Source organism: Martes martes, assembly GCF_963455335.1.
Source record: "Martes martes genome assembly, chromosome: 12".
In the NCBI taxonomy this organism is placed as follows: domain Eukaryota; kingdom Metazoa; phylum Chordata; class Mammalia; order Carnivora; family Mustelidae; genus Martes; species Martes martes.
Window position 1 is genome coordinate 79,465,093 of NC_137900.1, and position 13,760 is coordinate 79,478,852.

Genomic DNA, 13,760 nt, shown 5'->3' on the forward strand with positions numbered 1-13,760 from the left:
ACAAGACCAAAGGCACTGGGTGAGCGGCACGCCCCGGCTCGGGAGTCCAGGCCCGGAAGGAGCCTGGCCAGGAGCTTAGAAGGCACCTACTTTGCACCTGGACACCTGGACACCTTTCCCTACATCCAGTCTGGGAGTGGAGACCAGCACTTCCCCTCAGAGATGGGTCACCTGAGACCGAGAATCTCCCCAAGCAACAGAGCGGCAGAGGCGGAATCTGAACCCAGGTCCGTCGGGGGCCCTTGGGGAAAGCACGGTCCATGGTAAGGACATTCGTGCCTCTAAATCCAACGCACGGAAATCAAACTAAGCAAGAGACGCAAGTGCCTACATTCTCCTGAGGGCACAGAGCCGGAAGAAGGTGAAGGGAGGACGTCGCCATCCTTGAGCACAGCAGGGGCTCAGAGTGTGACTCCTTCACAAGCGGAGCTAGAAGTACGCACAGCGTTAGCTGCGGAACCTCAGAGCTGGAAAAGCCCGAGAGAACATCTGGCCAAGCCTAGGGGCCTCAGGATTACCCTTTTTAGGAACAGAGCTTGGCAACTGGGCTGATCTGAGCCCGTTTCTCCTGCTTCAGTCAGAACAGCTCCGATTGTTTGTTTTTTTTGTTTGTTTTTTGTTGTGTTTTTTTGCTAGTATATATACTGCACGGCCAGGAAGGGCGCACGGGCTCCCAAGTTTCCATGGCTTAAAAGTATCTGGAAAGACACTGCTCCAGCCCAGTGTTCTCATGTAACCCGAGCTGAAGGCTGATTCTTCACAGACTGAGCCACCCAGGCGCCTTCCGTCAACTGGTCTTGAAATTATTCTTCTAATAGTACTTCCTTCCAATATAACCATACCAACATAGCCTCTTCTTGAATGAGAAGGATGGGAGGGAGCGTTGGCAAGCACAGGTGGTCCCCACAGTAAGATCATACCATCGTTTCATCACACTGCCTCCTGGAGGGACTGCGACCCTGGAAATGTCCTAGAAGGAAGGCCTATCATGGTATCTTACGAAGAAAGAGGAAGGGTGGTTCCTGGAGAATTACCAAGACTTCATTCAAGCAAGAGTTACCATAGAGACAGAGGCACTCCATTGTAGACAAGTAGCCATAATAATGTCTGAGGCTTGGGGCTCTGGGCCATCCTCCCAAGACACGGAGCTGACCAAGGGGCAGTATTCCCATAATCACCACAGATCTCATTAACATGTGTGTGTATACACACACACACACACACACACACACACACACTTGAGGAGGACTGATGGCAAACCTAAGCTAGAACTCCTTATCCAAGCAGCTCTCCTTGTACCCCACTCTGCAGCCCCTGGAGACGCAGAAGGAAAGACAGTCACCTTGAAGAGATGATGTTTGCTCACCAAATTCTACTGAATTATTCTTGTATCGCCCACTCCCCGCAGACTCACTCCTTAAGGTTCACAATCAACAGTCCTTAGGGAAGAGCATCTGGCACTTAGTAAGGGCTATAAAAAGTTGCTATTAATATTTATTATCATTATTATTATTAACAGGGACAGGATCTAATCCACCCTTGAGCTGCGGTGGAAAAATCCTTGAGACAGCCTTGAGTGCTTGCTTTCTCTCCCACTCCTAATCCAGTCCACTAGGAAACCTTTCAAAAGCCACCCCGAATGTATCCCTTCTTGGCTCTTCTCCTGCAACCACCTGGGCCAACGCACTGCCCTCTCTTGCCTGACTAGCTACACGGGCTTCCTAACAGGACTCCCCTCTGGCTCTTTCCCTCGCTTTTCTGTCTATTCTTACCCAGAAGCCGGAGGACTCCTGGCCCGGCCTGTTCTCTCCCATCACTTCTTGACTCAAAACCCTCAACAGCCTCTACCTCATTCCAAGGAAAAGACAAGGTGGCCGGAATGTAGTAGGTTATGAGCCCAAGTGAAAACCTGCCTGGGCTTCACCTGCTGTGCCAAGAGTCAAGCGGGGAAGAAGATAACCACAAGACTTCATCGGTAATTAGGACACGGGGGCTCCAAAGGACCCCAAGTGCTCACTGTGGGACCCTGGGGGGAGGAGACTGGCTGGGAGCCCAGGGTGTGAAGCGGGTCTCTCTTCAGTGCCTTCTCTTCCCCCACCGCCCCACCTCTGGGCCTCAGCACCCGAAGCACTGGCAGCAGCTTCTTCTGGCCTCCAGCCAGCTGGGCCAAGGCAAGGTGAAGACATTATGGTAAATGGGTGTGCTCAGTCCCTCACTCATGTTTCTTTCCATGCATCAAAGCCCGGAACCAGAGGCCCAGAGAGCCCTGGGCTACCAGTTGCCCTGCAAATAGCTCTCTCGTGCAGCAGCTCATGAAGAAGGACTCATGGGCCAGTGGTTGGGAAGGCCCTGGCCAAGCCGCGTCTGACTGCCACAGCCTGGGACCGAGGAGATGGAGCGAGTGAAGGGAGGCTTGCCGAAATCTGCGGTCTTCACTCCTGGAGCTCTCTGCAGCCTGTGCTCAAGATCCCACCACCGGAGAAGCCCCCTTCCCCATGCTCAGATCAGGAAACAGAGAGGACCAGCCAGAGTCACCCCTCGCTTCAGGCCACTGGTGAACGGATGCCCAGCTGGACCCAGTCGATGTCCGCTCCGCACAATTGCTACTATGTTGGTGGCTCTCGCAACATCTCCTTTTCCTTGACTAAATTAGCCCATGAACCAAAACTAGATTGAGCTCTTTGTTTGCTACAGCGATGAGTGCACAGTCAGCAGACAGTAAACGTTAAATGATAATAACAGTGTGTGAAACACAGTAAATATTGAATCACAGAGATCGGCTCTGGACTCACTCTATTACAAAGGAAGGAAACTGTTGCTGAGGTGGGGAGGAGGGCCATGGGGCCTCGGAGAGAAAACCACCCTGGCGGAAGCAGAAGGACCAGCCATTCAACCCCGCATTCATTCATTCCCTCATTCATTCATTCATTCATCCATCCATCCATCCATCCATTCATTCCCTCACTCATTCATTTCCCCATGTATCCCCATTCATTCATTCTCCATTCATTCATTCATTCATTCCCTCATTCATTCATTCACCACTCATCCCCTCATGCAGTCTTTCACCATTCACTCATTCATTCCTGTATTCATTCATCCTCTCATCCATCCATCCATCCATCCATTCATTCATTCATGTGTGTGTGTGTGTTCACTCATCCAACACACATTATTGAGGACCTACTCAATTGTGGGCACTTTAGTAGCTCAGAACATGGAGGGAAATGAGGCCCAGTCTTGCCTTCAGGAAACTCAACACTTTAGTGGCAGAAATTCTCCCCACTCCCCAGCTGGCATCTCAGTGCCCATACATGTGCACCTGCCCATGCAGTATGGCCCCAGACCCTGCACATTATCCTGAACCACCTGCTACCAGCATCCCCTCCTCATGCGCTCCAGCCCTGCAGGACTCACACCTGTTCCTCAAACAGACCAGGTTCACTCTCGTCCCAGGGCATAAGAACTCTCTGTCCTGTCTGTCTGGAACTGTCCTCCCAGACCTTTAAGCTACCTTCTTCTTGGCATTGGCCTCTCAGTCCAAGTGACACCTGCTCAAAGAGGCTCTGCCAGGGTTAGCTGAAATTCTCCTCTCCACACACATCTACGGCCTATGGTATCCCCTTTACAAAACCTTTTTATAGCATTTATCACTATTAGAAATGAATCATATGTATTTTCTGAAACATGTGTTTAATGCCTGTCCCCCCAGGAGAACAGAGACCTCGCTTATTTCCTGCCATATCTCAAGTGCTTTTAAGAGTGCCTGGCATGTAAGCGCTCAGTGAAAAATAACTAAGTTGCCAATGATGCACACACACACACACACACACACACACACACACACACCATAATAAGATTATGGAGGTATTGTTAAGCCTCATTACAGAATTAAAGAAAGAATAAGTAAAGGTCCACTGAGAATATGAAGGTGTGACAGGAGTCTCCTAGCTTAGAGACAAAGAGCTACTCTAAAAACATGGTACCATGAGCGTTACAGAGATGGGCATATTGTTGGCTTTCAGATGCGAGAAGGAGGCATAGAGACGGCCTGGGCGGTTGGGGATCTCAGGGCACTGAAGCCACACATGTAAGGAGTGTGGCGGGACATCATTTGGAAATAAACTCCAGACACAGGGTTAAGGGTATTGAATCCCGGCGACAGAGTATATTCTCCTCGGCGTGCAGTCGGGAAACAGCGAAGTACACTTGATCAGAGAGCCAGTCTTGTGTCCATTAAAAACAGGTCAAAGAAATACTAGCATAACCAAGGCCAGCTCTTGAAATTCCCCGCTGATTGATTTTCCAATTGCATTTTCCCCTTCCTCTTCCCCAAGTCCTTCCATATAAACATTTCATTGAAGTCTTCAAGTCACATTACAATCAAACTTAAAGCAAAAGGAGGACTAAACGCATTTGGTCGGGAACCAAGACGATTCCCATAAAGGCAGATTATGCTGACATGATGAATATAAAATGAAACAGCAGATATTAAAGTGGGAGAATTGGTGCACCATGCCTTCCGGCGGTAGGCTGACTCCAGTGCCTGCCTCCCTCCCACCTCAGAGAGCTTGGTTTTATATTGGAATCATAAAGAAACACAGGGATTGCCTTTTCACCTTTCTCTGTTCTCCCCCCATGGGCCGTAACTCGTGAAATATTCAATAGGCTCAAATCCCCTCAACCGCCCCGGTAAAGCCAAGTGAGAGGATCAGCCTTCATCAGTGATTCTGGGTAGACCGCCATCCTGCCTCGGCAGCCACGGATGCCTTTCAGCCTCCTGGAAAAGAAATAAAAATTCCCGAAGGCGTGTTGTGCTTTTAATTGGCTTGTTCTTCCTAATCTATGGCACTCATTGTATTTTTATTTAATTCCTGAAGGTCATTATGAAAATAAGCAGCTCTTCTGATCACCAGCCATCTTGGTAACATCTCCCAAGTGGCTAAGTAACCCGCCTCCTGATTCCACGGCTCCACTGACCCTCCAGCAGATAATTCGCAGAAGGCCGGAGAGCGCTTCTGATGAGTTTGCAAATAGTCTTTTGCTTCATGGGGGGGGGGGGGGTAGGGAGCAGACATTAGATGAGATGAACTCGCTGCCTAGGTACAAAGAACTGAGGAAGGCAGAGATGTTGACTTCAGCCGCCCTTGCCATTAGCTGTTTCGGCGTTCATGGGGGTCATCCCGCTGAGTGACCTTGGGAAAGAGATCTCACGTGCACGCCCTCCTTTTCATCTCTACAATGGTTGCCTTGATGCTGACCTTCATCATCCCTCTTGTAGAACACCTCATATGGCCTTGCGCCAGTCAGGGTCTTGTCCCAGAAGAGAAGACACACTCAGTGAGGTCACTGAGAAGTATTTAATGATGGGCTGTTTACAAAGACTCTGGAAGTGTATTAGTCAGGGTTCTCCAGAGAAACAGAGTCAACAGGATATATAGAGATACATAGAAAAAGACTAATTATGAAGGGTTAGCTTGTATGGTTATGGAGGCTAAAAAGTCCCCAAATCTACTGCCTTCTAGCTGGAGGCCCAGGAAAGCCAGTGGCACAGTTCCAGTCCAAAACTAAGTCCTGAGCATGAAAGAAGCCAATGGTGTAAATCCCAGTCTGAGTCCCAAGGCCCAAGACCCAGAAGTGCTAACGCCCAAGAGCAGGAGAAGACGGATGTCCCGGCTCTAGCAGAAAGCAAATCTGCCCTTCCTCCACCTTTCGGTTCTATCAGGCCCTCAGTGGGTTGAGTGATGCCCACCTCCCTTGATAAAGGCCTTTCTCCTTTACTCGGTCTACGGATCCAAAGGCCCGTCTCTTCCAGAATCACCTTCACGGACACATTCAGAAATAACGTTTTACCAGCTCTCTGGACATCCCTTAAGCCAAGCCAAGTTGACATATAAAATTAATCATCACAGGTAGAATTAAGGCAAACTGGTGTTGAAGCATCTCAAGGTTGGCAACAGCAACCAGCTGTCACCACCCTAGGCCTGGAGGGATGACGGGAGGGAGATGTGTAAATCCAGGAAACAGCCACAGCTGTAGGAAAGGACCGCCAGACAGGAGCTGCGGCCTCCAGTAGAATATGCCGGCTACTGACAAGGCATGGCCCACCATGGGTGTGGTGGGGTATTACATGCTCCCATCTCACTCTCCCTCTACCTGCTAATCTCTTGCAGGTGCCTCATGTGGGCCAACTCCAACCAAACACCCAAGGGTAGAGCAAATCATACAGGTCAGGCTTCCAGGGCCCTCAGCAGGGAGGAAAGGGTGAAACATGGATCTCAAGGGGCCAGTGGAGACCACCTGGAAGGTTCCACCTGGCAGGCTTACCTGCAGGCTTCCTTCCAACCATCCTGCAAATGACCACCAGGATTAAGTTTCTAACCTGTAAATCTGACCACATCATTTTCTTGCTTGAAATCTTTCAATGGCTCCTGACTCCCCTCAGGATAAAATCTAATTTCAGGAGCCTGGCCCCTGCATTTCTCCCCTCCCTTACCTCTCTCTTCACTCCTTTCCCTGCACTGACACATTAAATCTGATCAAATATTTATGCAATCTCCACATCCACGACGCTCTTTCCTAATTCAATGTTGTTGAAGATGCTTTTTTTTTTTAAAGATTTTATTCATTTATTTGGCAGAGAGAGATCATAAGTAGGCAGAGAGGCAGGCAGAGAGAGAGAGGGGAAAGCAGGCTCCCCAATGAGCAGAGAGCCCTATGCGGGGCTTGATCCCACGACCCCAAGATCATGACCTGAGCCAAAGGCAGAGGCTTAACCCACTGAGCCACCCAGGCACCGTACCCCCCTCCCTTTTTTTTTTTTAATATTTTATTTATTTATCTGACAGACAGAGGTCACAAGTAGGCAGAGAGGCAGGCAGAGAGAGGGGGGGAAGCAGGCTCCCCATGGAGCAGAGAACCCGATGCGGGACTCGATCCCAGGACCCCGGGATCATGGCCTGAGCCGAAGGCAGCGGCTTAACCCACTGAGCCACCCAGGCGTCCCCCGCCCCCGTCCCTTTTTTTAAGGCCAAGAGAAACCAGTTTAATTTTATAGCACATCATTTAGTTGCCTCAACTGAAGATGCCTCTTCAGAGGCTGGGACAGCTTTTGTGACTCAACCCCATACCTTCTCTGGAAGATCTCAGTGACCCCCATATGAGCTAGACACTCCTTTACACTTCCATAAAGAGGGAATATGGTGTGCTATGTAATATCACAGACCCTGAGAGACCAACTACTGGAATTTGCATGCCAGCTCCCCTGTGTGTCTTTGGACAGACTCTTTACCTTGTTTGTGCCTGTTTCCTCATCTGTCAAGTGAGGATAATAACACGTGTCTCATAGAGTTCTTTTGAGAATTAAATGAGATAACATGAGAATTAAATGAGATAATTAAATGAGATTAGCTTCGATCTTGGTCCTCACTAAGCATTCCAGTTATAGGTGTTACGTCTCACTTCATAGCACTATTATAACACCCTATTTCACCACTGCCTTTTTCTCTGGTATTTATCTATGCGGTGTTTGGTATTTACCCATGTTAAAATGGTATGTTTATACAGCTGACCTCTCTCACTGGACTCCAGTGCAGGGACACGTCAGGGCCATTTGTGTACCCGAGTGCCTGAGACAGTGGCCAAATGCAGGGCAGAGGGCTCTGTAAACGTTTGCTGAGCTGAGCTGGGCTGTTCCCGTATCTGAATTCAAGTGGGCACTCCAAGAGGACACAGAGAAGAAATGCCAACTCAGGGCAGCCATGATGGCTTGATTCCCATAGAGCAACACTACAGAAATTTATTTAACATCTGGCTCAAGTGTAGACACCCAAGAGAATGCAAATGAAGAGAAAGACAGACTTTAAACATTCGAGGAGTTTGCGATTCTGATGGAGATAGACAGGAAGTTTATATAGAAAATAGATAATCCCGTGGTTCTGTTTAGACATAAGTATGTGTATATATACAGCTGGAAAGAAATAGACTGGAACAAAATACACCAGATCATCAAGAAAGTGCTCTTCAAATGGTGAGATCAGAGGTGATTTTAATCATGATCTGATTCATTTTTCTCTACATTTTCTACATTGAATATACATTACCTCTGCCTCTGTTAGATGCAGATATATGCTCACTTTAAAGATTCAGTCAACCAACCTTTTCTGAGATCTGGCTTTGAGGGATTCTATCCTCAGGAGCTTGGGCCAATGAGCGGAGAAAAAGCATGTCATAAATAACTAGAAGTCAAAGTAGAAAGCTTGAAAGAGAGGAGATGAATTCTGGCTGGATCTAGAAAGTTTCTTTGTGGTGGAGTCTTAACAGATGGTCAAGATTTCAACAAGTGGCCATGTGGCAGAGGGCACTGTGGATGGAGGAATGGCACAAAAGCAAAGGCGGGATTGCAGGTGTGCAAAGGGTCCAGTGGGAGGAAACCAGTAGAAAAGGCAGAGGCTCACCATTACAGAGGAAACAGAGACAGAAGGCTAGATAGCAAGTCTGCAGAGAGGGACATAAAGAGGGGACTGCCGTGTCTTAACTACAGGCTGTCTCCCAGGCAGAATAAGAAATATTAGGTTCCACTTGGGGCTCCTTCATGCAATCAGACCAAGCCCTAGTGTAGAGGCTAATGAAGCTCTCCAAATACTATAAATGAAAACCTCTATGTTTTTCTTTCTTTATTTGCAAAGCATGTGTGTGGCAGGAAGAAACTCGAGCCAGCTGTCCTACTCGTATCACACCTAACATAGAATTAAGAGAAAATAAAGCCATGCCTAGCAATGTTCTCAGAAATCTGCAAAGCCCCACACTTCGTCCTAAAAGCAAATGCACTCATTATCCCCATCATTCAAGAATCTAACTTCCATGGGGCACCCAGCTGGCTCAGTCAGTAGAGTGTGCAACTCTTAATCTAGGGGTTGTAAGTTTGAGCCCCACGCTGTGCAAAGAGATTGCTTGAAATAAAAATCTTCCAAAAATAATATAGTATCCATAAATATTTATTGACTACCTAAATTATGCCAGGCACAGTGCTAGGTCCTGTGGCAAAAAGATTGAGCAAAAAGACAAATTTGACTGCTGCCCTCACGGACCTTCCATTCTGGGACGGATGTTCCTCCATGGACACTAAGCAGCAACAACACACCATCCTGCCCTCCTTCGGTTTCTTCATCCGTTTACCCATCAATTATTCATTCAATCCTAGTGCAAGATCGTGTCTGTCTAGCTAATTGCTGTCCTCAGTGCTTAGCATACAGGAGGTACCCAATAAATGTCTGTTGAATGAATGCATCACTCGTTGCACATTTTATGAGTTCCCTGCCCTCGAGAAAATCACAATCTAGGAGAGCAGAAAAAGGATGATCAATGAAGGGGACAATTCCCTGGTACTGGCCACGAGAGCATGCACAGGGTGTTACGAGAACACACGTGAGGAGGGAGTTAATGCTCCTCATTTATCAGGGGTCTGGACAAGGTAAGCAGGCAGAGTCTATAATCTGGACATTTTATAAGTCTACAAGGTCCTGATGTCAGGCCAGGTTACACGTCCATAGATGCATCACAGTGGTGTGCAGTTGGGGAGGCTGCTTGGGGGGTAGAAGGTGGAGAGATGGGGTGGGGGTGGGGCTGGGACACAGCCAGAGCAGTGGCAGGTGGAGAAGAACACCTCAGGAGTACCTTAGACCCTCTTCGTCCTCGCTCCCATCTGTCAGCTACCTCTGCCTTGGCCCCCCACTCCCAGCATGCCCCCTCCCGCTTCCTTGGGGAACTGTGTCTTTTACAAAAAACCTGTTTTCCCTAGCCACGCCGTAGAGATAAATAATACAGTTATATCCAGTTAAATACAGGAGGGGAAGAGAATTAAGAGTTATCAGCAAGGGAGAAGAGCACATCGTTTCAGATTCCATTTGAAAATAGATGGATAGTGGATGGAACTGGATCGTATTACTCCTGGTTATTCTCTCCTGAACCATTTACCTCCCTCCTTGCTGCATTTTTTACCTGGTCTTTCTTTGTTGTTTAGCTTCACTATATGTCCTTGGGTTTCTCCGTGTGTTCGCTGTTTCTCACTTTCTTTTCTTCCCTTAATGCACCCAAACGATCAATGAGTTTTTCTCCCCCTCCCCTGTTCCACAACACTGCAAACTGAGGGGGAGAGGGGGCCAAAAGAATGGGGACAGGGACTAACTTTCACCAACACCTGCTTAAGTGCCGGGCACTCAGCTAGGGGAGGGAAACCCACATGAATAAGGGGGACAGAAGGACACCCACTGTTCAGATGTGCTGCCTGAGGTCCCAGCAGGGGACTGGACTCTCCCATGGTCCTCTATCTAGTAAGGGGCAGAGCATGAATTCAAGCTCCGCACCCCTTACTCCAAATCCAGTGTTCGCCCCGCTTTCCTAACCAGGTTGAGGAAAGGAGTTTGCACATTCGAGTAAAAAGACAAGAGGGACCAAGTCCACACTGGGGGTGTGATGTGAGTACAGGGACAGCACCTCCCAGTCAGCCAGATGCTGGGATCACACCTTCCATCATGATGAAGTCATTCACTGGGGTTGAGTATTTCTGTTGAGCCCTCTGCTTTTAAAACGCACATCTGTCTTGGGAAAGGTATAGGAAGCATTCTGTCTGGGGGCGAATTAAGTTTTTTTTTTTTTTTTAATTTATTTGACAGGCAGAGATCACAAGCAGGCAGAGAGGCAGGCAGAGAGAGAGGAGGAGCAGGCGCTCCACTGAGCAGAGAGCCCGATGCGGGGCTCGATCCCAGGACCCTGAGACCATGACCTGAACCGAAAGCTGAGGCTTTAACCCACTGAGCCAGCCAGGTGCCCCATGAATTAAGTTTTTAAGACCACTTTGCTCCTTCCTCCCAAGAAACATTTACCAAGTTAGGTTTACCCCCTGAGCTTCACTTGTCTCATATGGAAAATGGGAATCCTGAAAGCAATCTCTGACAAATGTCCTGAGAATTAAGAATGACTCGTGTTAGAAGCCAGCACAGCACTTAGCACCTGCGTATTCCCTGACAGCTGTCTGTCTTCTCATCACTCCTTGTCTATCTCACCACTGTCGAGACAAGAATCAGGTTGTTCAACAGCAGTGGGGGATGGCATGGTACCAACTACAGAGAAAAATGAGGCAGAGGTTACAGATCAGACTTCCTGGTTCACTTGGAAACAGTATCTAGGACCCTTCTGTCTGGAGCCCCAGTTCCCCTCCACCCCTTTTAAGTCATCTTTATTGGCTTCAACCTGGAATCATAGAAAACCTCACAGATGAAGGAGTGTAACGGAATGGAGATCAGTGATCAAATCCACCATTTTACTGACTGGGCAATGTAGACCAGAGATGGGTAACAACTTGCCCAAGGTCACACAGCCTCACAATCTAATGTTCTTCAAGGACTATAAGAGGGTTAGAGACAAAGATTTGGGGTGGGGCCAGGCCAGAGGTGAAAGATAGAACCTCCTGGACTCCTAAAAGTGGTTTCCCAGCAAGTGGGGAGGGTGTAGAATTCCCTTGGACCTCCAGCGCTCCCTCAGCCCTGCCTAAAGATTTTATCATGAAAGTTCCTTCTACCATGATGGTTCCCCAACCCTCTCACCTCAACCCAGAGGGTTCCGTATCTGAGTGCCCAGGCCTGGGTTCACACCAGACAGATAATAAAATGGGGTAAGTCAGGACAGCCTGGCACTATGCAGTGTTGGGGCCAAGAGAGGAAAAATGAAACTTGTAAAAACCCAACAGAAACTAAGAGGGTGCACAGAGCTGCTACTGATGCCAGCACTACTTGCAGCGAGGTGGGAGACACTGGACATGGAGGCACCCCTTCCCGTGATTAATTCGTCCCGATGCCAGATGCTGGTGGACACCCACTGCCTCTGGTGGACACCCACTGGGAACCACAGTCCACCAGCCCCAAGCCGCACTGTGACCTCCTAGTTTCCATCATGCTGTACTTCCTGCCTGAAATGCCCTAATTCTTCTTCTGCAACACAGGTAACGCCGTCCTTCAAAATCCAGCTCAATTAGCTCCTCCAAAGAGCCCTGCCCACGATGCCTTCTTCCTCCCTCCTCTGAGCTCTAAGCTCCTCCGCCAGGTTTTCTACTCCCTTCCCTGGTTTGCTAACCTCACCAGTCTGCGATCCTCATTTCCTTTGCTAGGTCATGAGATTCTTCTGGGCCAAGACTTGCTACTATCTCTCCTATCTCAGCTTTTTCTTTTTTTTTTTTTCCCAATAGAGGCTTATATGATAATATGGATCGATGTAAGATTAAAATCAAGGCCCAAGGGGTGCTTGGGTGGTTCAGTCGGTTAAATGTCCATCTCTTGGGTTCAGCTCAGGTCATGATCTCAGGGTCCCGAGATAGAGCCCCGCACCAGGCTCTGCACTCAGCAGGGAGTCTACTTGAGGATTCTCTCTCTGCCCCTCCCTCCCAATAAATAAATCTTCAATATTTTTTTTTTTAAATCAAGGCCTGAGGGGCACCTGGATGGCTCAGTGGGTTAAGCCTCTGCCTTCAGCTCAGGTCATGATCTCGGGGTCCTGGGATTGAGCCCTGCATCGGGCTCCCCACTCAGTGGGGAGCCTGCTTCCCCCTCTCTCTCTGCCTGCTTCTGCCTATCTGTGATTTCTCTCTGTCAAATAAATAAATAAATAAAAATCTTTAATTAAAAAAAAAATCAAGGCCTGAGAGGCTGATTTCTACTCCAATTTCACAGATGGGAAACTGAGGCACAGTGGGTGGAAAAGAGGTTGAGACTCAGAAGTGGGAGGAACCAGGTGAAGGTCTCTTAACGTAAGAACATATGGGTCCACCTGTCCCCTAACCTCACCCTCATTCCACCATCGCACCCCTGCAGCATCGAGCAAAATAGCACCAGCTCCCATCACGTGACCGTCTCCAGCGGTCATTCCATCTCTGTAGAAGCATGCCTCCCTGCTCTCCCTCACAGCGCTCTCTTTCCTGAGGCCATGCTCATGTTTTGTCGCCCATCCCTCCTCAGAACTCAGCTGTAAGTCGACTAAACCACCAACAATTCTTCTCCCTCCATCCACCCACCTGTGCCATTGCAGATGCCCATCAAGAGGAAAGTCTATCCCTCCTCTCTTTGAATCAGAGTTGGCTGCACGGCTTGCTTTGGCCAAAAGACAAAGCCAAAAAAATGACAAGGGCCGGGACTTGAAAAGTAATTGTTTGTGTCCAGACATGCTCTCTTCTTGTCCTCGAAAGCCCTGAAGCCTGGGATAACCTGCTGGAAGAGGACAGAACGTGGCCTATGGGCCACACGAGGAAGCGCGGCAGAGATCTGCCAAGACCAGCAGAAGGACGTCCCAGCTAAGCTCAGCCCAAACTGCCAACCTCAAACAATCATGAGCTTAAAAAAAAAAAAAAATGCTTTAAGCCACTAAGTTTTGAGTGTTTGGTTACACACTCACTATCACCTCCTTTGTGAAGCCTCCTTCCCCACCTCCAACGCTGGGATGGGGTTGCCCTGCCTCTTCCCCTCTTCTCACTGCTGTGCTTATGATGCTGTATCCTAATCATTGCTTTGGGGCTTTCACACCTCACCTACCCTCTGCCCCCTGAATCTCTGAGCTTCTTACAATGAAAGGCCTGCTCTCCCTTCTTCCTGGAACCTATCCCCCTAACACCCAGCTCCGACGAGGTATTCCACAAGCCTGTGCAGAATAGAAGGAATGGATTCAGAAAATTTCCCCAGGCAGGGTCCGGCCACATTGCCCTCTGCCCCACCTCC

General features: G+C 48.7%; 1 protein-coding gene across 4 annotated transcripts in view; it reads right to left on the reverse strand.

The window, feature by feature from the left end:
• ASTN2 (astrotactin 2) overlaps window positions 1-13,760 on the reverse strand; it is a gene marked incomplete at its 5' end in the record, with an annotated part of 861,701 nt that overhangs the window by 737,750 nt on the left and 110,191 nt on the right. The window lies entirely within an intron of this gene.